Here is a 26,462-nt window from a genome sequence, read left to right on the forward strand (position 1 = left end):
CGCTTCTGGCGAACCAGAGCAGCGCACGGAAACGCCATTTACCTTCCCGCCGGAGCGGTACCTATTTATCTACTTGCACTTTGATGTGCTTTCGAACTGCTAGGTGGGCAGGAGCAGGGACTGAGCAATGGGAGCTCACCCTGTCACGGGGATTCGAACCACCGACCTTCTGATCGGCAAGCCCTAGGCTCTGTGGTTTAACCCACAGCGCCACCTGCATCCCTATGGGGTTCATATTTCACCAGCCCTAAAAGATCTGCAGTGGCTGCTTATTTGCTACCAGACCATGAAAGAGAGAGTCTTCCTGTGGCCGGTGTAGCACCATGGTTGCCCAAGTATTTGGTTGCCCAAGTGTTTGAGTATTGCATGAACATTTAATCAGAGGATCACATGGAGCACATGGAGAACACATGTTTTGCATTAAGAAAGCTCTTGGTTCAATCCCTGGCTGGGAAAGGCTCCTCTCCAAAACCTTTCAGAGCCACTGCTAATCAGAGTAGGTGCTGAGCTAGCTTGGCCAGTGGTGGAAAGCAGCCTCATATCCCCCCGATTGTTCATGTCAACGGCACAACACTTTATCAGTTGTAGCATCGTGCCGTGACAATATCTTGCAGCTGAAGATTCGTCACATGATCCTCAGCCCAGCAACTCATGAGATCGGGCTGTACGGTAGTTAAAATTCAGAATCTGGTTCCAGAGCTTGATGGCTTTTTGCCATGGCTGCCCTTCGTGTTTGCACCACCCTGACTGCAAGAAAGTTAGGTGTGTATATGACACCGTGAAAGCAGACTCCGTTTTATTCAGCACTCTGGATTTAATTGCATCTGTTGTTTTGCATTCGTTTCAGTAAATAACCTTAGCATCTTCCATTTCCCTCTCCCAGACATTTTCTTTGCCTCTTAGAGAAAGCGTTTTTAAAAAATAAAAAAAAGTGAGGAAGCGAGCTTTCTTCATGAGTCTCCGGCCTTACGTAGTGGCCTGTCCTCCCGGTGTCCTTCCCCAGGCCCCGAGTCATGCATCACTCATCTTGTCACATTGAACTCCAGATGCTCCTACCCTAGAGAATGCTTTGACTCTGGCAATTTTTCTTCATTCTCACTAACAATTTGGTAATGAAATATTGATTTTTAGTTAGATTCATATTGATGCTATTAGGTTTGCATTGATAAATCATGCTGGCCTCCTGTCTGAGAGGCTAGAAAGTGCTACACTGAACCCTGGAGATTACAATCAACTCATTGATGTGTTAATTTGATGGATTTTTTTTTTGTTCTCTTAGAAGGAGTGGGAGGGGTAGAGGAAGATTTTTCAGTGTGACCCGTTGTAAAGTTTTCACAGTGAAATCAGGGACAGTAATTGCAGGTCTTTGCATGTAAGCCTGCTTGTCTTTCTGCTTATGCACCAATAAGGGTTTTTTGTGCAGGGGGGTGGGTTGGTTTTTTTAAACAACCCTAAATAAATAACAGGAAAGAAAGGGTGCCTATGTAGGCAATGGTGAGGGGATAGAGATGATATGATGTGCACCCAGATTTTCACAATGGCATGAGGTGGGTGGGGGAGGGAGGGAGGAATCCACAAGGTATTTAAATCCTAATTAAACTGGCTAGGGGCTGCAGTCCGCAAGCATTTTCTTTTTTAAAAAGTATTCATAAAAATATCCTTCAGTCAAGCTCAGTGAGTACTGAAATGGGACATTCTCTGCTAGGTCTAGTATATTTGGAGACTATGGGCCAGGATATTTACTCTCTCTCTCTCTCCCACTGCCCTTCCTTTCTTTCTTTCTTTCTTTCTTTCTTTCTTTCTTTCTTTCTTTCTTTCTTTCTTTCTTTCTTTCTTTCTCTGACTCTCTCTCTCTCTCTCTCTCTCTCTCTCTCTCTCTCTCTCTCTCTCTAAGTATCACTTAAGAAAGCTGTGGTGCCTGCATGTATCTGTGTCCTATTTAAAACCAGCCTTTAGTTGTGATTTATGGCATTGTGCAAACGTAATGCCTGCCATTAAGGGACAATACGTGCTGAACTCACGGATTGTGCCGAGGTGCCTTTCAAAGTGGTGAGGGGAAGAAGGGCTTTTAAGAGGATGCTTAAGTTAGGGTTTGGTGTTTTGCTTTGCTTTAAACTGAGGCAGTTTAACATCCAAGTTTTGCCCTGTTATTTACCACTCTAAATCCTCATTTGCTTTGGCAGATGAATGTTCATACCAGTGTCATACCAAAGAGATCAGAAACCCCAACTATGGTATTTCTACTTGGCTGTCCTTGCAAGAGATATTGCCACCTCTGCTCAAAGCTGGCTTCAGAAATCCTCTTGGGACAGCCTTGAACCCTCCAGTTATTTAATAGGCTCCAGAACTGTTTGTACTAGTTAGAGGTGCGAACTAATTTGTATCTAATTGTGGAATTCCTTCTAGACTGACCTATTTTAAATGCCAGATTTTTTGCTTTGCTTTTAGATTTTGTGTGCCTCCTCCACGTGAGGTCCAGAGGGCAGTTACACGAGAATGAGCCTTCTCTGTTGTGGCTCCCCATTTGTGTAATGCTCTCCCCAGGGAGGCTTGCCTGGTGCATTCATTATATAATTTTAGGCACAAGAAAAGAACCGGGCATTTGGCTGATTAATACAGTGGTACCTCTAGTTACAAACTTAATTCATTCTGCAGGTCCATTCTTAACCTGAAACTGTTCTTAACTAGAAGCGTGCTTTCGCTAATGGGGCAAAGTTCTTAACTCGAGGTAACTCTTCCAGGTTAACAGAATTTGTAACCTGAAGCATTTGTAACCTGAGGCGTGTGTAACTCAAGATACCACTGTATTGTATAACCTTTTAAATATGTCTGTGGAAAGGGGGGGGTATTGTTTTGCTGTTTTGTTTTACTTGTTTTTATCCTTTATTTTATTCTGTGAACCGCCCTGAAATCTTATGATGAAAGACAGTATATAAATCTAATACAAACAAACAAACAAACAAACAAACAAACAAACAAACAAACTGCAGCCAAGAAGAGCCAGGTTCTACTCTCCACACAGTCATTAAGTGCCCTGGATGGGTCACTATATTTTAGGCTACAACATTGTTGTGACAAAATCGGGGGGGGGGAGGAGAGAAGAGAACAATGGACGCCTCCTTGAGTTCCCAGACCAAGAAGGGAGAAATAAATCTATTAAATAACTACCATGTCATAAAAATACTGATTTGTGGCCTGCAGATAATATACACTTTCAGGTAGTAATGTTATACAATTAGCTATATGTATAGATAAAGATTCCCTTCTTGCAGGGATGGTGAGTCTGTGACACTTCCTATGTTGTTGGACTGCCATTCCCACCATCCCAGGCCATGGGATCTGCTAGCTGGTGCTGATGGGAGTTGAGTTACAACAACTTCAGGAGACCACAGACTCCCTAGTGCTTGGTCTAAACATACAGGCAAGCAGCTCTCTAATGTTTCAGAGAGGGAGCTGTCCCTGCCCCATCAAAAGATCTCTGAACAGCAACTTTCGGTGTGTCAATCATGTGCTCTGCCACCCAATTACATCCCTTCCAAAGGAATCTGGCATTTGTTGGTGGTGGAGAAATTCAGTCCTGTAATAATGCCTGTCTGCCCTGTCCCAAGTGGCACATAGCAGAACACCTGAGAGTGAATAGGGGCAGTCCCAGAATCATAGTCTTCCAGAAACCCAAATACAGGGGCAGAACCAGAAGCAGGGACAGAACAAGAAGTTGGGTCCAGGGACTAGCTAGTTAACAAGGAAGACAGGCCACAGAGCTCCTGTAAAGGCATTGTTCTAGTACTCTGTACCGGGAACCAAAGACTTTCAAGCCTGAGTTGTCAGAGCTCTGCCTTGAGAACAGCTGCAGACCTGAGATGCCTTTGCCAACTTGCTCATGAATATCCCTTTACCCCGGAGGAGTCCTTGTTCCTCAAGTGGGCACTCTGGTGTCTGGTAGGCTCTGGTGTCTGGTGGCTTCTCAACTTCCACCTGATTCTGTGGAGCTATTTGTGCCTTGAGAAGAGGAGGAGGAGGAGTTTGGACTTGATATCCTGCCTTTCGCTCCCCTTAAGGAGTCTCAAAGCGGCTAACAATCTCCTTTCCCTTCCTCTCCCACAACAAACACTCTGTGAGGTGAGTGAGGCTGAGAGACTTCAGAGAAGTGTGACTGGCCCAGGGTCACCCAGCAGCTGCACGTGGAGGAGCGGGGAAGCAAACCCAGTTCACCAGATTACAAATCCACCATTCTTAACCACTACACCACACTGGAGGAAGAGCAAGTTGGATAGCCATGACCCCTGAAGACCCCAGATCCCCTTGCTCTGCCTCACAGTCCCTTGACGTGGGCTGCACCTCCTCAATCTTAGCTTTGGGGAGCTCCAGATCCTCCTTGGAAGAGAATTCCTCCAGTGTGGGCATGACACTGTCACTGTAAAAATCACGTCTGGAAACTCTAAAATGAAAATTCAGAGTTGGATTTCTACAGCAGTGATATGTAGTGGTTACTGTGTCACACAATAGAAAATGAAAACTGGGTTCAAATCTCCAGTCAACCTCTCCCTCCCATTGACAAAATCACACAAGGAGCTAAGCATTTGTTTCCTGAAGTTTGGTGTAGTGTATGGATTGATTGAATGTTTGGATGCAGACCTGTTCTGATGAATTGGTTTCCCAACCCTTCCTGGATCATGGCACCCACAAGACCCAAAGGAAAATATTGGCATGAGTTACTTGTTTCCTGAATAAAATTTATCTATTTTAATTTGACAAATATTGCCGTTTATGACGTTATGCAGAAATTGTTCTGGTGGAATAATTTTTTGTTCCCCTTTCCTGTACATCTCCTTCCAGGCACACATTGGATGAATGCAGAGTCTGTTGTTATTTATCAAATATTTTTAAGCCTTCCACAGAAAGTAGATAAATATACATAAACTAGGGGCCTGAATATTCATGTTATAGATTGAATTAAGATATGTTTTGTGGACAATGAAAGAGAATTTAGCAATCACTTGAAGAAATTTCAGAGGAAGCAATTAATAACTGGAATTAAATAAATGAGTAAATTATCTAGTTTGCTGGTTTTCAGACTGATGTATACCTGCCTCGTGCCCTGAAGAGAATACTTACGCTCTTGTTGAATGGTGCAAATTTTAGATAATAGTTAGATAATAAATAATAGTTAGATAATAATGTATGGGAAGGCGGATGGGACGGGACTCAGAACTGAAATTAAAACCCAAAGTAGAAATATATCTATATAACCATAATTTTTAAATACACACACACTATCTGATTCATTTTAAGTTCAAACCACTCTTTCTACATCCTATGACCATTTACAATAAAGAAATACATCTTGATGTGTCAAGAGAAGCAATTGCCCATACCTTCAAAGGATGATGTCAATGGTGAAACTGTTAGATAAATTCTGTTGTGCTATTGACATCTTAATGTCACACATTCAGCTGGTATGAGATCAGTAAGGCAAACAGCTGAGTTCAGGTTAATCTCTTTGAACCTCATGGCTCAGCCAAGCCCCTCAGTCTGACATTCTAAACTGCCAGCTTAACCCCCCTTTCTAGTTTTACAGTAAGCAAACCACCAGGAACAAAAATAAGGTAATGCAAAAATAAAAACAAAAACAACCATCATAATGACAAGTCGAGCACAGCTTGTACAATCCTACCTGCTCTGCAAATATAAGTTATGGTAACTATAAATGTGCCTCACCAAGGTGTTTTGTATAACAAAACATTTAACAGAGAATCCTACTTTATTTAGATGTTTATGGCTGCTCACTTCACACATTATTATTCTCTTAGGAACATAGGAAGCTGCTGAGTCAGACCAGTGGTCCAGCTAGCTCCATATAACCACGTTGCCTGGCAACAACTCTTCAGGGTTTCAGATTGGCTAGACCATCTTCGAGATGCCAGGGATTGAACCTGAGGCCTTCTGCATGCAATTCAATGTGCTTTGCCCCTCAGTTCTGGCCCCTTCCCAAGCTCACTTATTGCAGTTATTCTGTGAACTGCCCTGAAGCCCCCGGGTAAGGAGCGATATATAAATTCAATAAATGAAATATTGGTACCATATTTTTTGCTCTATAACACGCACCCAACCATAACACGCACGTAGTTTTAAGAGGAGGAAAATCAGTAGGCATGCCACCCATAGGCATTCCCTCCATAACACGCACAGACATTTCCCCTTACTTTCTAGGAGGAAAAAAGTGAGTGTTATGGTGCAAAAAATACGGTATTTATTGAACTTGTTCATGGCTTGTTAAAACAAAAAGGTCTCCATCAGTTTACAGCATACAGTCGTACCTCGGGTTACAGACGCTTCAGGTTACAGATGCTTCAGGTTACAGACTCCGCTAACCCAGAAATAGTACCTCGGGTTAAGAACTTTGCTTCAGGATGAGAACAGAAATTGCACAGCGGCGACACAACGCCAGTGGGAGGCTGCATTAGCTAAAGTGGTACCTCAGGTTAAGAATAGTTTCAGGTTAAGAACAGACCTCCATAACAAATTAAGTTCTTAACTCAAGGTACCACTGTATTTTAAATCATAAGTAAAAATACACTGGGTATTATTCAACACAGTAGCAAGGAAAATGTTCTGCCGGTGCGGCGATTTTATTCAGAGCAACAGAACATTCTTCCCCTTTTCCCTCCTACAAACTCTCTCCTCTCAATCTGTTCCCTCCAGATCAGATTTAGGGGTGGTGTTGGATGCTAGTCTGCAGCGGGAAAGTGATAGGCAAGAACAGCAGGGAACTGGTCCACTGTCCCTCAGACCCTCAGTGGAGGACTAGACTATATTTTGAAAAAAAATAATGAAGGAATACCTATGCCCCACAAATAACCCAAAGATGAATTTTAAATAAAAGCACACATTCTACTCATGTAAAAACACCAGGCAGGCCCCACAAATAACCCAGCGATGCATTTTATATAAAAGGGCACATTCTACTCATGTAAAAACACGTTGATTCCAGGACCATCCGCGGGCCGGATTTAGAAGGCGATTGGGCCAGATCTGGCCCCCGGGCCTTAGTTTGCCTACCTACAGGCAAGAAGAACCAGCTTCCACCATAATCTCTGATTCTTCATTGATGGAAATTATACCTTCCTAATGCTGCTTTTTAGCAATGAAATAGGCACTGGGCTTTTCTTACACACCATAGTGCATAAAATGTACATTGGTTCTCAGTACCCACTGTGGTACTCCAGATATTGTTAGACTACAACTCCCATCATCTCTTATCACTGGGACATGCTGGCCCTGGCTGATGGGACTTAGAGTCCAACAATATCTGGCAATATTCCGATAAAATATCCAATAATAAGAATGGAGTTTGACATTCTCCACGGTCACAAAAGGAACATGTACCCCCAGAACTTCAGAAGTGTCTTGTCACATGGTGGGGTGGGGTGGGGTGGGGTGGGGTGGGGGGTACAATCTCCCTCACATTCTCAGATTTGACTATACATTTGAACATCACCCATTCAGAACATCAATTCTACCAATATGAAAGGCTTAATGCAAAGGTTTATGACCTACAAATTCTTTCGGCAAGCAAGTATATAGATAGAGAAAACAATATTATCTAAATGTCAAACCACCCTAAAATACTTTAAAATCTAATAAATCATTTTCTTATTAGTTTGAGCTGAAAATATAAAATTACTTTTGTCTTTATTTCAGTGTTGTAAAAAGAGCCAGGATGACTCAAATTAAATTATGTGGCATAAGTTATTTTCATCACTGATTTTTTTTATTTCATTTCCAATGAGATGCTTTGAATCAAATATAATTCTACTATAGCCACAACTACATTCCCACGACTTGATCCAAGATATAACCTGTGGCAGCAAACAATATTATTATTTATTTTATTCATAATGTTTTCCAGGAGAATATTATTATTCACTGGGCTCTGGGATATATATATTTCCCATAGCAGAGATCATGTCAGATCATTACCTATATTGGTGGGAGACATAATACATTTTAGGAAAGGATTGGTCTGGCTTACAAGAAAAAGATCACATAAGATCAACTCGGCCACCAAATACTCCACAACTCTTTTAGTGTTGCTGTTCCCCAAGAGCTCTGAAAACATGTAACAACTTCTGATATGTCATTTCAATATCCCTCCCAAAAGGACTGTGGTTGAAGAAACCTTGTAAATCCAGGTTGGAAGGTAGAGCTGTCAGTCACAAAACTGTAACACCATCCTCTCCTTCCCTTTCCCCCAGCTGGCTAGGGTTTATTTTTCAAATGAAGAGCTTTAGAGGAAATGTATCACTGTGGCCATCACCCTGAAAACCTATCCAGATCAATCTAGAGTCAAGTTTTCGGTGCACTCATTCCACATCCTATTACATTGCTTTGAATCTGCATTGACCCAGAATACCTTTGTGTATAGGAATAACCACATGCTAGAGTCATAAAGAGCTGATTTTCACTAACTGGCCCTGATCCATTGGCTTATAGAGTAGGGATTTTGGAAATTTACATGTCAAGCATTTTATTTTATCTGTACTCAAGGGCTTTGCTTTAAAAGTGACATTTTAAAAAAGATATATTACTTTGGTAAATGAGCAAGTGCATAAGATACAAACAGAGGAAATATTTGTCTTCCTGTTTAGTGTACCATTACATGTTGTTGTTTTTTTTAATCTAGCCACCTGCAAAAGATTATCAGAAAACTCCACGGATTCATCGGAATGCATGTAGTTTGTGGTCCAAATGAAAGAAAGCTTTCCCTTGACACTTGAAATTCAGTTTCTGCAAGCTACTGAGGAAATGTCTACAAGAAAATTTCTCCAGCTCTTCTCTTTAGTACTTTAGCACCAGGAATTCTCCAAAAAGTAAGATATGATGTGGTAAAAAACACACCCACCCAAACCCCATACTCTCATCTTACCATATTTCCTGAACCACAGGGTACCTGGCAGTAAATCCTGCTGGAGGGAACAATCCCATAGCAGATGCTATGTGCAGTCTGGCACATAAACAGGCCCAAAGTCCAGTCAGACCAGGTTCCCACCTCTGCAGCTGATCCAGAGGGCAGGGCACCTCGGGGTCAATCCTGCACAAGCACAGTCCCAAACAGCTCCCTGGAACATCCAAGCCAGAGTCCAACCAACATTCCCATGTTTGTTGATGAGACACTCTGAATGATGGCCAAAGAGACTGTGTCTGTCATGACATCCAAAACATGCCAGACATTTGTGGGTTGTGGAATTTGTTGATGTGAAGTCACAACCTGGAAATGCCACAACTACCCTCAAATGTTCAGAGAAAACAGGAGAACCAAGCTCAGTTTCTCCCATTCTCAAGCACAAGCTCTTAGCAAGTTATCAAAAAGCTGTTATCAATACAGCATATTATCAATACAGTGGTACCTTGGTTTGCATATGTCTTGGTTTGCATATGTTTTGGATTACAAACACGTCAAACCCGGAAGTGTGTGTCCTGGTTTGCAACCTTTTTTTGGATTACAACCCATTTTCATTTTATTTTTTTGGATTACAAACAAATTTTTTGGGGAGGCCCCATTGGCGAAAGCGCACCTTGGCTTACAACCTGTTTTGGTTTAGAAACGGACCTCTGTAACAGATTATGGTTGTAAACCAAGGTACCACTGTACAGAATGCAGTATTCTTTGCAAATTTCACTGGCATAAATTGCTCTTTGTCAGGAACTCCAACCTTCTACACTTATTTGCAGCTCTAGTCCACATGCCACAAAATGTGATACCATTTTTTAATATATTTTTTTTGCATAGCTCTATGTTGTAGTATTGACCTATTATCCATTTTCTCATTCTACAATTCAATGCTAGCAAAAAGGCTAGCTTTGCTTCTTTACTTCAGGGTTTCCCATAGGCATCAGGTTGGCACTGTGAAAATACAATGCTGGAGTGGTGGGTTATTGGCTAGATCCAGCATGCTCTTCTTATGCCACTCCTAGAACAAATATCTATCTACTTCTCTGATGCAGTGGTATGTGGACCTCAAATGTGATTGCCAGATTCGTCAAAAATATGACCACTAATGATATTCAGTGATACAAATCATCCTGAATTTCACAGTTCAAATCCCAGTTTCAAACAGTCCAGCCCCAATCACAGAAAAATAGTAGGTGAGCTAGTATTTTATAGATCTCATCTGCTGCCATTTTCATGATCTCAAGAGTCTGAGGCTTGGAGATGATGAATGTTACTGCCGCTGGGATTTTTGAAACTCATGTGGAGTGTAGCTCATAAAATGGATGCTTCTTATGATTACTTAAAACAGACAAAGAGTCAGTTATCTGGTGTAGAGGGGTGGAAGAAAGACTATGTGGCACAGTCCTCTCAAGACAGTGTGGCACCTCAGAACACATGGGAGAAATTACTTATTATTATAAAATTTATTATATTTTATTAATATAATAAAATTATTGTTTTCTAAAGACATCTGAAACCAGCGCCGTTCAGGAATTTTTTTAATGGTTGGTGTTTTATTGTGTTTTAATTTTTTTGGGGGGGAGGGGAGCCACCCATAGTGGCTGGGGCAACTCAGTCTGATGGCAGCACACAGTGTTATTTATCTAGAAAAAGAAGTGCCAGAACTCAACATGAACACCTCCTTTGTTGTCTTAGAATGGCATTAGTGTCCATCTCAGAGGTGCCAGAACTGAGTTCCTGTGAGTCCTCCCTGAAAAAAGCTTCTTCTTCTTCTTCTTCTTCTTCTTCTTCTTCTTCTTCTTCTTCTTCTTCTTCTTCTTCTTCTTCTTCTTCTTCCTCTATATACAATTAAATTTATATACAATTTCTTATTGGAAAAAGCACAAATATCAAGGCCTGCCAGCATGTCAAAGGCAAATGCTTCCTCCCCTTTTCTAATGTGTGAATCAGCTATTAAGTTATCAAGCAAATCATTTTAAAAATTATTTGTAATTGTCATTGAACAATTGTTCATATCCTTAAGAGGGGGGGAAACAAATAAAAGAACACTCAGCTATAATTCTGGTTGGAGAATATTTTTGTATAAATTATTTTTTAAAAAAATAATAATAGCAAAATCAAAAGAACCACTTTGGTTTCTAAGGCAGTTTCTGGCTCATGTGAATCTAACTTGTCAAGCCTAGAAACTTATGCCATTATCAAGTATATCCATAATGGAATTGCGGAGTTTCAAATGCATATATATGTGTGGTTGTTTGCTATGGAGATAGTTTATTCCCCATAAAATAAAGAAACAATATTAAACGTGCTAAATCAATGTTCCTATTAAGCTAGCAACAAATAAGAGCGTGGTTAGCTGTAAAAGAATCCAACTTTGCCTCTAAAACATGTTGCTTGGATCCATAACTCCTCATTGCATCATTTCAAGCTAGAACCCGTTGTCTCTTTATGAATGCCATAGCACTTTGTTAAATAAAATTACTGGCACACCATGAATGTCTACATCTGGAGAAGCTTTTCTTTTCCCATCACAAAACAAGCCATTCTAATGAGCCACATCTTAACAAACTGAACTAAAACACAGCAGGACCTGAAACTCAGAAAAAAAGGATGCTGAGGTTTTCATTTGTATGCCACAACCCTCCAGCCTGCAAAATATCATCAAACACCAAACAGTAATACTGCATGAATTAAGGCATCTGTATCGAAAGCTGTCCATTAAACAATACAGAATGCAGGCACACTAATAATAAGCCCATCAATCATGCATATATCATCAAGTACAAACTGGTTTTGTCAATATAGTAATTCAGCAGTGAATGGGATTGAAGTCCTGAGTGAAGCACTCCAAAACTTATACCCCTTTTTATTACATTTCTCTAGTTCAGTGATTCCTAATATCACTTTGGGGAGGGTTAGCCCACTTGTTTGTTGCAGAACCCTTTTTAGTTCTTCTAACACAGGCATGGGGAGTCTGTGGCCCTCCAGTTGTTGCGGGACAACTACTCCCATCAGCTCCAGCCAGCACAGCCAATGTTCAAGGATGCTGGGACTTATAGTGACTGAAGGGCCACAAACTCCTCATCTCTGTTCTACTGACACCCCACAGAACAGCCTCAAACCCCCAGGAAAATCACAAATCTTTGGCCTCTTTGGCCTAGTTAACTGGCAGGCCGTTGAAGTATAAATGCCCCCCTTGGTTAGCCTGCAATACCCAGAGAAGCCAGCAGCTGCTGGAATCCAGATAAGGAGACAACTGTCTCTTCAGACCTGGAGAAGATCATGCTTTGTAAACCTATAAATGCTTTCTTTCTGGAGTGCGTTTTGGCGCGGCCTTTCTGGAAGGATCCAACTGGGCCATTATTGCTACAGCAATAAAGACCTGAACCTTTCCATGCATCATACACCCTTATTGGCTTTGGGAAATGGTGAAAATGGACATTGTCTGGTAACACTATCACCTTCATCTCCTTTTATGGTTGCATAGCTTCCTTGTTTTGAAAGAGCCATTACATCACGCAAAAGTACATTTGACAGCATCGCTGTCCCACACCTCTCTGATGATTTCACAGTTCTCCATTGCCTTTTCTGTTCAGGAATGGGGTGTGCTGCTGATGGACATGAAGATTCAGCTTGTACCAACCAAAGCCGTATTTAATTTTTATGGGAAAGGAGCAGGCCAGTACACTACGGCCTGCATGACTGAAGGAAAATCAGTACATGTTCTTTTGAGTTAAAACAGGCTGTTACTACGTTTGATAAATGCAATGTTCTCTTAAGGCACAGCCCTTTAGAGAGTCAAATTGGGCAAGAAAGAACATAATAAGGGTTGGCCTATATATTAGGGCTGTGCAAGGCTTCAGATGAGGCATGGTTCCGAAGTGAATGTCCCTCCTTTGAAGATATTCAGACCACCAGGGAATCTGAGGCAACTCAGTCGAAAGCAGACCAGGCAAAATGAGCATCAGAACCTCAGGGTGGTGTCTTTTAACTTCTTCTGGCCAGTTTGATACACTTTGGAACCTCTAGTAAGAGAAGAGAACTGAGAGGATGTGTTTCTGTAGCTGACAGCTTTAGCTTTTAATTGTGGAATTATTAAACCAGGAATCTGCTTAATTTTTTTAATATTTTGCTTCCAATCACAATGCTTTTGAAAGGGATGTGGGAGGGAAAATATCAGATAGTGCCTGACTTGCAATGGCAGCAACAACAGGCCCCTGTGGCTCCAGAACCATGCCTGTCCACATACTCACATGGGTTGGTGGAGAAGACAGGTGTTTCCAGGAAACCTTGGCCCGGTCCTGCTGTACCTAGCTGCAAACTACCCAGTATACCAGCGGGTTTCCCACCTCTACCTGCTCTTACCAGGTAGTATGCCACTGAGCTGTCTGTAGTATCGTGATGGCCAGGTTGGATGCCCCAAGGCCCATCAGGCAGGTAGGAGCAGGAACTGAGGTAGCAGGGGAAGGGCACACATTCATAGGTGGCTCTTGCCATCGTACCAAGAAGGAAAGATCAAAGATTGTTATAGATCAAAGGCGGCTACATCCACAGTGAAGAGCTGGGCTTCTTGGCTTTGAAATAAAGAGCAAAGGATTCAGACTGTCTGTCAGGGCCATAGCTCTGAGAGCTTTAAAAACTGTTGTTGCTTTTTTAACGGTAGTGCTTCATGCGTGTTATAGCACTAAGTTTACATTTTGGTTGAAACCTTTCTGGTTTGTTTTTTGTGTGTGTGTTGTTCATATTATCTAGCACCACTGAGAAGCATTTTTCATCGAAGGAGTTTTTCTTTGTGGAGCACACAGGCCAAGTGTCCCCCCAAGTGGCGCTGTTGTTTGCCTGTCAGCAGAAGTATCTCTGGAGCCCAGCTCTTCACAGTATTATACAATTAGTCTACAAGATGGATCATACTGCCATATTGCTGCAACCTGGGATTGTGCTTGCTCAAGCACTGTACACCGAGTTTATAATTCAGTTTGAATCTTTACTTTCCTCTAATATCTGCCTAAGAATAATTTAACTATTGCTGCAAAAAAGCACCTAATAAAATATACTGTTGGCAAAGCCAAAGTGGTACAGAGGGCATGATGAGCACATGTAGAAGCTTTAACTATCGGTGCCATATTTTGAGGTCCATGATAGGGATGGATAAAACTATTGGTTTCTCATTTTTCCACTATTAAATTTAGTTTCCCCCATTTCCACATAAGTCTATAATTTTAGTGCGAGTTTCTCCTAGTATACACATTTTAGTATGCCATTTTGCTTAACACACACACACACACACTGTACCCTGATATATGCATTTTTGTACACATTACTTGGCCAGGGTGCTTCACTGCACATTTTGAACAATGGCTCTGTTTCTGTTCACACATTGTTTCAGAAAATACGAGTTAGGTAGGTTGGCCTTTAAATGCAGAATAAATCAAATTCCTCTGCAGTCCCTAGTACATGCTGTAGGAAAAAGTAACGGTTTACATCATTTCAGAAATATCATAAGAAAAAGTGCTATTAATCTGGATATACTTGATTATGATTACGCATATCAGGCCGCATTTCTCATTTTACAATCACTCAAGGTATGTGTCATATATGGTGTATGTGTGTGTGTGTGTGTGTGTGTGTGTGTGTGTGTGTGTGTGTGTGTATTCTCATCCATTTCAATCTCATTTTTATAGTGGAAGAACAACATCCATCTTGAACTCAGATCCCCAAAGTTACAAAAGCAGCCTTCATTCCACTAAGGTATAAGTTAGAGAAAAGCATCTAGGTTTTGAGAGTTGTCAAAGATAAATTTGCACTCACTGGCTTGAGTTTTCCACTATAAAACAAGTGCTATTACTATGTTGCTTTTATTTCTTTGTGTTTTCCAAAGCAGATGTATGCATTCACAGCCTGCCACACCTTGCAGATGGTCAGGCAAAACTCCTGCTACCCATTTAAAGAAAAATTTAAATTTAGAAAGGTGAGAATATTCACAAATCATAAAAGAAAAAATATGTTGGGGAAAAAGTTCTCCCCCCACCCAATAGTTTTCTATAAAATATAATAACATAGTTTTCCTATATTTTACCTGTCAAAGTCAAAACAGGCTGTTTATAATCATCTGTTGTAAAAGCAAATCTAGTGAACATTTGCTGTCCTGAGGGCAGTGTTGCCAAACTTTTATCACCAAGCCTTCCTTCAGAGCACAAAGGAAGAACCTGTCAGCCTACAAGTAGTGTTGGGTTACAACTCCCAAAATCCTTGACCATTGGTTATGAGGTGTAGGAACTTGGAGATCTGAAGGGCCACAGGTTCCCCATTCCTGCTTTAAAGGTACAACACTTAACCTTGGTCCCTTCCTTGCTATTTCCTTCCACCGGCTTCTGGCTACGAAACATCACCACTACGTGTGTGCTCTGTCTACCTGGAAATGAACCAATCAAGTCTTCCATCTTACTGGTTCATCTAGGTGAAAATGCAATTCTAAAGGTTTGTTCTGGAGGCTATATTTCCCTTCTGTAGTCATCACATCATGTAAATTTTCTTACTTTTTCCTCACAAATAGTAGCTTTCTTCATGGTTCATGAGACAGGAAGAATGGGGGAACACAGTGGTCCTTCCCTCGAGGTCATGCGCATCACTGGAGCAGCCTGTCGACATTCACAGTGTGGTGAATGTGGTCAGTGTGGTGTAGTGGTTAAGAGCGGTAGACTCATAATCTGGTGAAACGGGTTCGCGTCTCCGCTCCTCCACATGCAGACCTTGGGCTAGTCACACTTCTTTGAAGTCTCTCAGCCCCACTCACCTCACAGAGTGTTTGTTGTGGGGGAGGAAGGGAAAGGAGATTGTTAGACGCTTTGAGACTCCTTAAAGGGAGTGAAAGGCGGGATATCAAATCCAAACTCTTCTTCACACATTCAGCATGATGTCTGCGAAAGGACATCTACATGTGTTCAGCTGAACATCTTATAAACACCCCTATACGATCAGGACCCCTGATTGCACAAGGAAACATAGCATATATTCAACATAGCATCCCCCTCAGGGTTGGCCTACCCATAAGGCAGGCTGAGGTAACCGTCTCAGGCAGCAGAACCCCAAGCGGGGCACTCCTGTGAATGCTCTGTCTGCCCCATTGCTGCTGGAGAAGCAGCAGTGGTAGCTTCTGGCAAGATCTTGCAAAATCCCATCAAAATCTCAAGATCTCATTTACTCCACGAGATCTACTGCCACTGCTTTGTAGGTGTTGCCACATAATCCAGGTTAGGGGGGCTTAGGCGGGGCAGCCGCAGAAGCGTCAGGGGGTGGCAGGGGGCCCACGGGTACCCACAGCTCGGCGGCCACGGCTGCTGCAGGTTGCGCACAGAGGAGACAGCCACTGCAGGCAGCGCGTGGAGGCAGCTGTGGATGGGGGGAGGGGCAGGGCACCTATGGGCACACAGAACATTTTTTGTGGGTGCCTGGGCCCCTGAGTCCCCTGGAGATGGTGTGCCTGGTTGCAGTGATGTGGGCTAGAAACAAAGCAGCAAGCAGAGAGACAGAGCGGGCTATGCCAGACCTTTCCTAGAATTCAAGGCTGCAGCTTTGGGAGAAACAAGACCTTTTTGGGGTGTTAATGCTGTGAACCCCTCCATCGTAGACTCAGGCTGTATATATGTGTAAATAAGTCATATACCATAAAGATACCACAGTCTCTGCTGTGCATCATTCCAAAAGGAAAGAGAAACCCCGGGTCAGTGCCCTGAACCCCTGGAATCTCGCACCACTCAGAGATTGGGGTGGCGTACAAAAATATGTTTTGCGTAATGTGCATTGGTTGTCACCAATAAAATCAGACTGACTGGATGATAATATGTTTAGGGGAGGGGATTGTGCTAGCAACTGATGCTTTTCTGTGCTTCAAAATGGCCATCAGGAGTTTCCAAATAGTTCCAAATAGTGCCTGGCTGCATATCTACCGCTATAGCTATATCCTGCCAATGGTCAGATTTCATGGGGGCTTCTGTGGGTGAGAAAGCTTCTTGATTAGTGTTTTCCTTAAGCAACCAAGGGTGGAAACTGATGTGTCTCTCAGTATTTAGCCCAAAATCATGCCACTAGTAATCTGTCAGAAGTATTCACATGAAGGAAAATATTAAGAGGGTTCTGCTAGATTACCTTTAGGAACATTTGAACTGTATAGCACATAACCTTTTATGTAAACTAAGGGATTCGAGTCTGTTTTTCTCATATCAGACATCATTGCCAGTCCTTACAAAACAAAAAACCACACACATACACACAGAGTGAATTTCAAGGCTGGGATTCTGATTATGATGATGATTTAATAAACCAATTATTTTGCTTTGAATCATCTCCGTTGTTCTAGGCTGGACATGAAACATTAGGTTGAGCTCCACCTCCTCTAGGTCATCTCCAGGTCAACAGATTAGAGAAGTCAGTAGAAGAATGAAGACAGTATACTCCAACTGCAGGGCAATATGACCCAGTTATTAATCTGTCTGATGGCAGCATTTGAACAATGACAGTCATCTGTCAGAAAGCAGAAGGGGGCGCCTCATTAACACGCCACTCACCTGCCCTAAGGTACAACTCTCTTATAATAATATCTATCATTCACCTCCAAGGTGTTGCTTCTTTTTCTCGCTACATGAAATAACAGACACTCCATTTCCTGTCTCCCACTTCCTTATGTTGCGGCTCACTCAACCTACATTGCCTACCCGAGACATATTTTTTTTGCAGAATGGAAAGAAGGAAAACAATACAAAGAAATCAACCTTTTTTTAAAAAAAAATAGCACAGAAACTTTGATGTGGACAGTGGGCTGGACAAAGGGATCTGTTGGTCATCACATCCAGCCCTCGCCATTAAGAGTTCAGCCAGGCAGTGTCAACCAAATTACGGTGCACCCAAAACATAGAAAATATAAGTCAATGAGGTGTTCACCATCTTCCCCAATCTGGCATGCTCAAGATGTTTTGAACTACAACTCCCATCTGCCCCAGTCAACAACATCTGGAAGCCACCAAGTTGGCTCTCCCCCTGGCATAATCAAGGCTAAATGATGGGGATCAGTGGTCCGCTTTGGTATATAGCAACTTTCTATGTGCATTAATTGATGGGTCCCTGATCCCACAGTTCAGGAAGACTGATATTGCTGATTTTACTCTTGAGGCAGGAACATGTTACTTCCAATCACTGAGTCCTCTTTCTTTCAACATGTAGCTTTTCAGTGGGAAGGGTTCACAGGGTTATGGGCAAAACACAGAGCACTGTAAAAGGCCCTAAAGAGCATAAGGCCTTGATTTTTAAATTCGGTTGAAGAAATATAATCAGAAGCACACAGACACACAAAGTAAAGGCACGATTGACAAAAGGAATCCATGTCAGGGCAAAGATTGACATGCACCAGATTGGTGGTTTATACTTGTGTTCAGTCGGTGCTTTATCCTAAACGCTGCTCTTCTCTGCACATGCAACCTATTTAAGATCCATGGGTATTTTAAAAGCATCCCTGCCAATTCCACATTGTAATTAACTGGCTATTGTTCCTGTGTCACAATGACTCTACTATTTGAAATTTTCTTTGGGGGGAAAAACAACAAGTCAGTTATGATTCATGGGTCTGATGCCACCAGCCAAGAAGTAAAATCTTCTTTAGCTAGAACAGGAAGGGGAGGCTATACTCTTAGTTTTGAAGGCTGTTTGCTCTCCATCCATCGTCTGTATGAAATTTAGATAGACCTGGTTGTCAAAGCACAGCAGCGACATTTTATTATCATTACCATTTAGTAGATAAAGGGAGCTGTCTTAAACTGAGTCAGAGCATTGCTACGTTTAGCTTTGTACTACATTCATTTGTTGGCATAACTTCCTTTGGATTTGTTTTCCATGTTGAAAAATGGTTCTTAATAATACCCCCACCCATTAAAAAATATTATTGCTTCCCCTTATTTCAAAGAAAAAAAGAACGGGGTTCACCATCCTTCCCCAAAGCAGCACACTACAGATTGTTTGGGCTACAGCAAAGGTCTCCGTTGCAGTGTTGTGTGTCCAGAGTTGATGGGGACAAAGGTTGCATGTGTGGCCCTAATGCTGTTACCATTTGAGGATATTGCACCTAAACTAAAAAGACATATTTTTCAGTCTCAAATGCTCATAGTACAACAAAGCTAGGTGGTTTATGGCCTCTGTGTAGCACCCCCGCCTTTGAAGACCCAGGTGATGCACAAGGATTAAGACCCTGAACCTAGATATCAAAGGATTCCCAATCAAAGTTTCCCCTCCCAATTCTGTCTGTGTTATAAAGACAGGATTCTTTGATGTACTGTCCTTAATTAAGCAAAGGCCAACTTATAACTTGCTCCCTTCTTTTCATTTTCTACAAAATAACTTTCATTCTTTTGTTCTCTATTAACTCACCTCCAGCACATAATAGACCAATTTTGCCCTTTTTCTTTAACTTTCAATATACTGCTTAAACATTGTCCTCTCTGGAGTCCCGACCCATCCCATTGTCTGACTTGAAAGAAGCATATTGTGAAAAGATGCTTTCGGTCTTTTCCTGTACAAGGTGGCCATGGAATCCTAAAATGGTGGCCATGTGCTATTAACTATCTTTTTTCTTAAATAACTTGTTTGACAAGTTGTTGGAGGAAACATGGGCTTTATTCCACAAACAGTGGCTTTGAAAGTCCCAGCAGAAGATCTGAAATGATTTCCCTTAAGCAAGGGTGAGGAACCATCTAATGAAGCCAAATGTTGGGAGATTCAGGACAGACAAAAGGAAGTACCTCTCAGTGCACAGGTAAACTATGGCCTTCATGTAACAAGATGTTATGACAGCCACCAACTTACGTGGCTTTAAAAAGCAATTAGACAAATTCATTGAGAAGAAAGCCATCAGTACCTATTAGCAGAGTTGGGGGACAAATTCAATTCAGCAAGTAAAATCTACCAAACACACACTTTCAGAAACAATATGCAAACTGAAACACATCTCTCATTTGAAATTTGCACTTATCTGAAGTCTGCGATATGAACAATGTTTATAAAAAAATAGTGTGCATAAAACTAAAGAAAGTCATGAAAATAAGATTAAAATGCAAAGTATTTGGGGAAATTGCTTGAAAAATGTACACGCTAGTCAAAACCACATATAAAAGTGTTTATTTTGATAAATTCATACTAAAATGTTGATGGTGTTTCATGAGGATTTTTTCTAAAATCACCAATTGCTGTACAATGTGGAGAACTGAATTTACGACTGAGAAACTGAAAGAACTGAGCATGACATCCTTCCACCCCTACCTACTAGTCAACATAGTTGTAGAACATCTCCAGGATCAGATGCAGCATGCCTCTGAATACCACTTGCAATAAAGGGCTATTGCCTTCATGTTGTGATTTCAGAATCCCCATAGACACCTGACTGGTCACTTTGGAAAACAGGCTGGTTGAGATAATCTAGCCAAGAGTTTGAGCTAGCATGGCTCTTCTTCTGATCTCTTGTTCTTATTCTCTCCCTTTCCCCAAAAGATTGTTCGTTATAAAGTGTAAAATGGACGGGAATGTATACTTTCAAACAAGTTATCAGACGGTTTCTTCTTTAAAATGATATTGTGCAGTACCAGCAAGATCTAGTAGCTGTGAGTCACCCTGTGATCATCAGATGAAGGGCTTTCTCTCTCTCTCTCTCTCTCTCTCTCTCTCTCTGTGTGTGTGTGTGTGTGTGTGTTTGGATTTGATATCCCGCTTTATCACTACCCGAAGGAGTCTCAAAGCAGCTAACATTCTCCTTTCCCTTCCTCCCCTACAACAAACACCCTGTGCGGTGAGTGGGGCTGAGAGACTTCAAAGAAGTGTGACTGGCCCAAGGTCACCCAGCAGCTGCATGTGGAGGAGCAGGGAATCAAACCCGGTTCACCAAATTACGAGACTACCGCTCTTAACCACTACACCACACTGGCTCTCGCGTGTGTGTGTGTGTGTGTGTGTGTGTTAAATAAATAAATAAATAAATAGTAAAACCAACTTTCCAGTTTTATGCCCAGTTTAGGTTTTGGGTTGGTCTGAAATGTCCTAGGAACATAATACAAACTTTTCAAATATCCATTGTAAGATGTACTCTTCACATGAAGAACGATGATCAAACTACTTTATTTAGAACAAACTGCAATACAACCTTCAGCCACGGGAAGAAACCTACTCTTCCACTGCCTCAGGGCCTACTTCTTGGGCAACTGGCTTTACCACTGGCCTTTAAAGGAGACCACTGTTACAACTACTCGCAATTATTCGCATTTAAAGGTGAGCATACCCATTACATATCTTCCAAAGCATTACATGAGCTGAAACAGAGCCATCATTCCATATTTACACTTCTCTGAATTTTGCAATTCAGTAATGTGTACAAAAATGCACATACTAGGGCAGAACATGCATGTAACATTTAGATTTGTGAGTATGACACACAAAAACACATTATAATAGGGAAAATTGCTTTGTAAAAATGTGTACATTAGGGAAAAAATGCATCCATGTAGCAGAAATTTGCATGAAATTCAGATGACTTTTCATTAGGACTTTTGTTTTTTTAATGCAAACTGATGTGGAAATAGAGAGAACCAAATCTGGAGACTTGAAAAATTAGAAACTGAGGGAAACCAAATTTGACTGATTCTCCCATTTCCTAATACCACACCATGGCATTAGAAAACAATAGGTCATTGTTCCCTTACCACTTCTACTACCACAGTCGCAGAAAATTCTACCCATAAATACAATGTTAATGATGCAACACACATTAGTTCTTTCATTTGGAGAGCAAATCAGATATTTATTTCAGCTGAGATTGCCCCAATCCCCACTTTATTTGTTTGGTATTTTATTTATTATCCTGTCTTGTAAATTTTCTTTGATTATTTGTAGTTTTTGTCTTTTGTGAACAGATGCTCTCTCTCTCTCTCTCTCTCTCTCTCTCTCACACACACACACACACACACACACACACACACACACACGGCATGTGCAAATGCACACATACCCAGTCTATATAATTGCTGAGGCTTTCCAAATGGATGCAGGCAAGTGAATACCCGCCTATTGCTCTGTCAAATGTGACTTGGTAGGAAAGCTATTGGGTTTATAGAAGAGACAAACATTTCAGGCACGCCATTCTGGGGTAATGAAGCATGGCAACAAAATATACCTGTGCAACATTTGATAAAGATGAGCTGACATGCCAGTCCAAATAGGTTCTTTTGTGTGTCTGCACGTGTCTACCATCATTGCTTTCATCTTAAAACAGGAAGGGAGCAATAGAAGCAGCAGCTGGCAGGAACCACCAGAGAAAAAGAGCAGCTCAGTCACACAATTAAATGATTTTTACCTCTGGCCTTTATTTCAATCCCTCCCCCCCCCATCTTGTTTTTAATTGTTATGTGTTTCTTCCTCTCCAATGCAAAGAAACCTGCGACTTCCATTTTTCTTTCTTCTTGTGTTCTAATTCTGTCTGGAAAGCTACAGAATGAGACAATAGAGAAAATCCCGGGGGGTTGGTGATGGGGAGGAGAGAGGTTAAGCTTTGGATCTTTAACTTAAAATGCCTCTGGGCAGGGCCTAGGTAGGGAAGAGGACTAAATAGCAGGGGAAGGTAATAGTCCTTGCTGCTACATGTTAGGTACAATTAAAATAACAACAACTACAGATGCTACACCAGGCAGTAAGAATACAAAAAAATTCCCTGCATGCTTTTATTGGCAGAGGTATAAGTCCTTGCTTTCTATCCTTCAGGAGAATGGAAGTACATAATCAGGACTCCAAGTGACTACTGGGGGGTGCAGGATGTGACCCCCTTTGTTCTGATTCCTGAGAATGCAAAGTTGAAGATTCAGAACAACAGTATGTTTGGTGTGTATGTGTAAAACAGGTGATGTTTTCACCCCTCAAACCAAAAAAGGAGAGATTTCTTAGCCTGAGGAATCTAATATTTTATGTATAGGTAATAGTAAATCTCTAGGTATTTGGTTCCCAGCTAGCAAAAAATAAAGGTAAAACTACAATAAGCTCAAGACAATGTACATGAATATTCTACACTGAATATATCTGGATGTATCTGGGACGCAGGTGGCGCTGTAGTCTAAACCACAGAGCCTAGGGCTTGCCGATCAGAAGGTTGGCGGTTTGAATCCCCGCGATGGGGTGGGCTCCCGTTGCTCAGTCCCAGCTCCTGCCCACCTAGCAATTCAAAAGCATGTCAAAGTGCAAGTAGATAAATAGGTACCGCTCCGGCGGGAAGGTAAACGGTGTTTCTGTGTGCTGCTCTGGTTCACCAGAAGCGGCTTAGTCATGCTGGCCACATGACAATGGAAGCTGTCTGCGGACAAACGGCGACTCCCTCAGCCTATAGAGTGAAATGAGCGCCGCAACCCCAGAGTTGTCTGCAACTGGACCTAACAGTCAGGGATACCTTTACCTTTATATTTGGTGCACTGAACCAAAGCAAGTGGAACTGCTACTCTAAGGTTGAACTACTGGAGTGGCTCAGGACTTTAGGGCTGCCATGATGAGCATGGTGCTGTCCCAACATGTCATCGGCCCAACAGATGTATCAGGTCACACTGTGGACCTTGTTTTCTTGGCCTGGAAAGCAGAAAGTAATCTGAAAGTGGACTTCCGGAGGCGGCGCGTTCGGTAATGGCTGCCTGCTCCTTGTAAGGAGAGGGAGCTCCGCTGAAAATGGGTCGTCCGCTACGGCGAAGCGGAGACCCACTCAGGAAAACCACAGGGGGTAATAGCCTGTGGTCTCGGGACCCGGCGGGTGCCAGAAGCAGCCCCTGAAACGTTGAAGGGACCCCGTAACGGGGCTCCGGATCGCGGAGGGGGTAGCGGTACTGAGGGTCGTCTCGCAGTCAGCGGAGCGAAGCCGCGCTGCTGTTGCCGATCAGCGCTGACCTTTCTTCCTGAAACCTTCAATTTCGGAAAACAACAATCCGTGAGTAATTGGGACTTTACAATTTTAAGATTCTTAAGAATTTCAAGATTTTAAATTTGGCTGAAAGCGGAGTGACGAGAAACAGGAAGTCCGTCTTCCGGCAAAGCTTACAGATCAAAGGCAAAGGAACTGACAGGCTGGACGCAGTGAAAAAGGATTTTAAAGTGGAAGCATTATGCGTCTGACAGTACTGAGGCTTGAAATGAAAGGCAAGTTTTTTTATTAAGTTATTCTACAGCGAGGAAGCAATTTGGGAACCTTCTCCTTTGGTGGATTTTAAAGTTCAAGACCCAGCCTCGGGGTGGCAGGGGAAAAGAATTTCTTTTGCGGATACAATTTATAAAACTGAAACAGATACATAGAGGCAACTTTGGACTATATAACTAAGTAACTGTATCCTGCACCTTGAGAGGTGATACTTGTGATAATCTTGGAAGGGCTCTGCCAGTGGAAAAAGTTTTAAGGACTATTGGAAAGTTATTTACTTGCAGGAACTTTAATGGCGACCATAACTTTTTTCCTTCCTTCCTGAACTCCAACTCTACTCCCTCCAACTGTACTCCCTCTAGTGGAGACTGGGATTTACAACTCCTTGGGAACTAACTTTGTTTTGTCTCTCCGCTGTTGTTATCTACACTGAGGTCTGTCCTTCCCATGGAACTTTTGACAGTTTGACCTTGACTCATAGACAGGTGGGGAATGAGTGGCCAACCGAAAACAAGATCTGCAAAAGCGAAAGCAACAAAAGGCCAGCTTGTGCAAACAACTCTGACTTCTCAGTCACGTAGATCATCAGTCCCCGCTGTACTGAAGGGAATTGAACTTCCAACAGAATTGAAGGGAACTGAACCTTCAACAACAGCTGAACTTAAGGAAGCTGAACAACCAGCAACAGAGGATATGGCTGCAGGTGGATCTGATACACTTCTGAAGGAGATGTTACAACAATTTGCAATTTTAAATAAGAAGGTTGATGACCAAACAGCAAAAATTGACTTAGCCACATCCTCTATTACAAAGCTATCGGAACAAGTGGCACAGCACTCACAAGAAATTGGGAATCTAAAAGACGTTACTTCTGAGAATCGGAAATTGGCCGAAGCTGCGAACGAAAAAGCTGACCGAGCAATTCAAAAAGTGGATGAATTGAAAGGAGAGGTAAGGCCACTACATAAGCACATCAGTGACCAGCAGGCCTACCTGTCTATGGTGGAATTGAGAAATAGGGAAAATAATTTAAGACTGCGCTCTATCCCAGAGATTGAAAAAGAAGATTTGATTGGTTTCTTGACAGCAGAATTCTCCAAATTTTGGGGAATAAAGGAAGACGAAGACTTTAAAATAACAACGGCATTTAGACTGGGAAGTGTTACCAGAAAGGACAGACCTAGAGACTGCCTGATCATCCTAAAGACTAAACAGGAGAGAGACAAAATACTTGATCTTCATTTTAACAAATCACTGGAGATCCAGGATAGAAGAGCGGAAATTTATAAGGACATACCAAAACAGTTACTGGATCTCAGAGCCATCTATACTGACCTAGCAAGACTTTTGAGAGGCAACGGAATACCTTACAGGTGGGAGTTCCCACAAGGTCTATCATTTAAATACAAAGGAAAGAAGGTTAGAATTAAGTCTAAAGAGGACAACCAGAAGTTCCTGCACGACAACGGAGAAGATCTTCAGAAGGGAACAGCAGTCCCTTGGCCTCTGCCACAGCCTGGACTGGAACCAACACCATCTCCTCCCTCGGATTTGGACAAAAAGGAGGACACCCCATAAAGAGCAACAACAGATCGATACAGGATGTCTCTGCAGCTGTATAGCTGGAACATTAATGGCGCAAATTCCCCGGAAAAACGAAAAAGGATCTTCCATATTTTGAAAAAGGAAAATTTGGATATAATTTGCTTGCAAGAAACGCACGTGACTAGGCTCCATAGGAAGGTATTAATCAACAAAAGACTAGGCCAAGAATTTATTTCATCAGACAAAGTAAAAAAGAGAGGCCTGGTGATCTACGTTAAGGAGAACCTAGCACCGAAATTTTTGTTTAAAGATGAGCAAGGGAGAATCTTGGCAATTGAAATACAATCTCAAGGAGAAAAAGTTTTGATATTAGGAATCTATGCACCAAATGAGGGGAAAGCAGAATTTTACAAGAAGCTACATGAGACATTACTGGACTATCTAGACTATTCAAACATCATTATGATGGGAGACATGAATGGGGTGGTCTCCACTTTGATGGATAAGTCACAAAACCAAATAACTAAGGACGGCAGACTACCGAAAACCTTTTTTGAACTGACAGTCAATGTGGATTTGATTGACATTTGGCGGGCAAGGAACCCCCTAGGTAGAGAGGGAACTTTCTTTTCTGAGGCCCACTCATCATGGACGAGAATCGACCAAATTTGGACAACTAGAGGGCTGGCAACGAAGACTACAAGAGTGGAAATCTGCCCAAAGACTTGCTCCGACCACAACGCCCTGAAAATGGAATTGAGACTTACTCCA

At 42.0% G+C, this 26,462-nt stretch overlaps 1 long non-coding RNA gene across 1 annotated transcript in view; it reads right to left on the bottom strand.

Moving 5' to 3' along the window:
- Window positions 1-5,514, bottom strand: part of LOC310713649 — a 134,105-nt gene extending 128,591 nt beyond the window's left edge. The window contains exon 1 of the long non-coding RNA XR_014529382.1: window positions 5,376-5,514. This is a non-coding gene — a long non-coding RNA (uncharacterized lncRNA). The remainder of the gene's footprint in view (window positions 1-5,375) is intronic.
- Between the last annotated feature and the right edge of the window lie 20,948 nt (window positions 5,515-26,462).

The sequence above is a fragment of the Podarcis liolepis genome, assembly GCF_965112155.1.
Source record: "Podarcis liolepis genome assembly, chromosome: 8".
Taxonomy (NCBI): domain Eukaryota; kingdom Metazoa; phylum Chordata; class Lepidosauria; order Squamata; family Lacertidae; genus Podarcis; species Podarcis liolepis.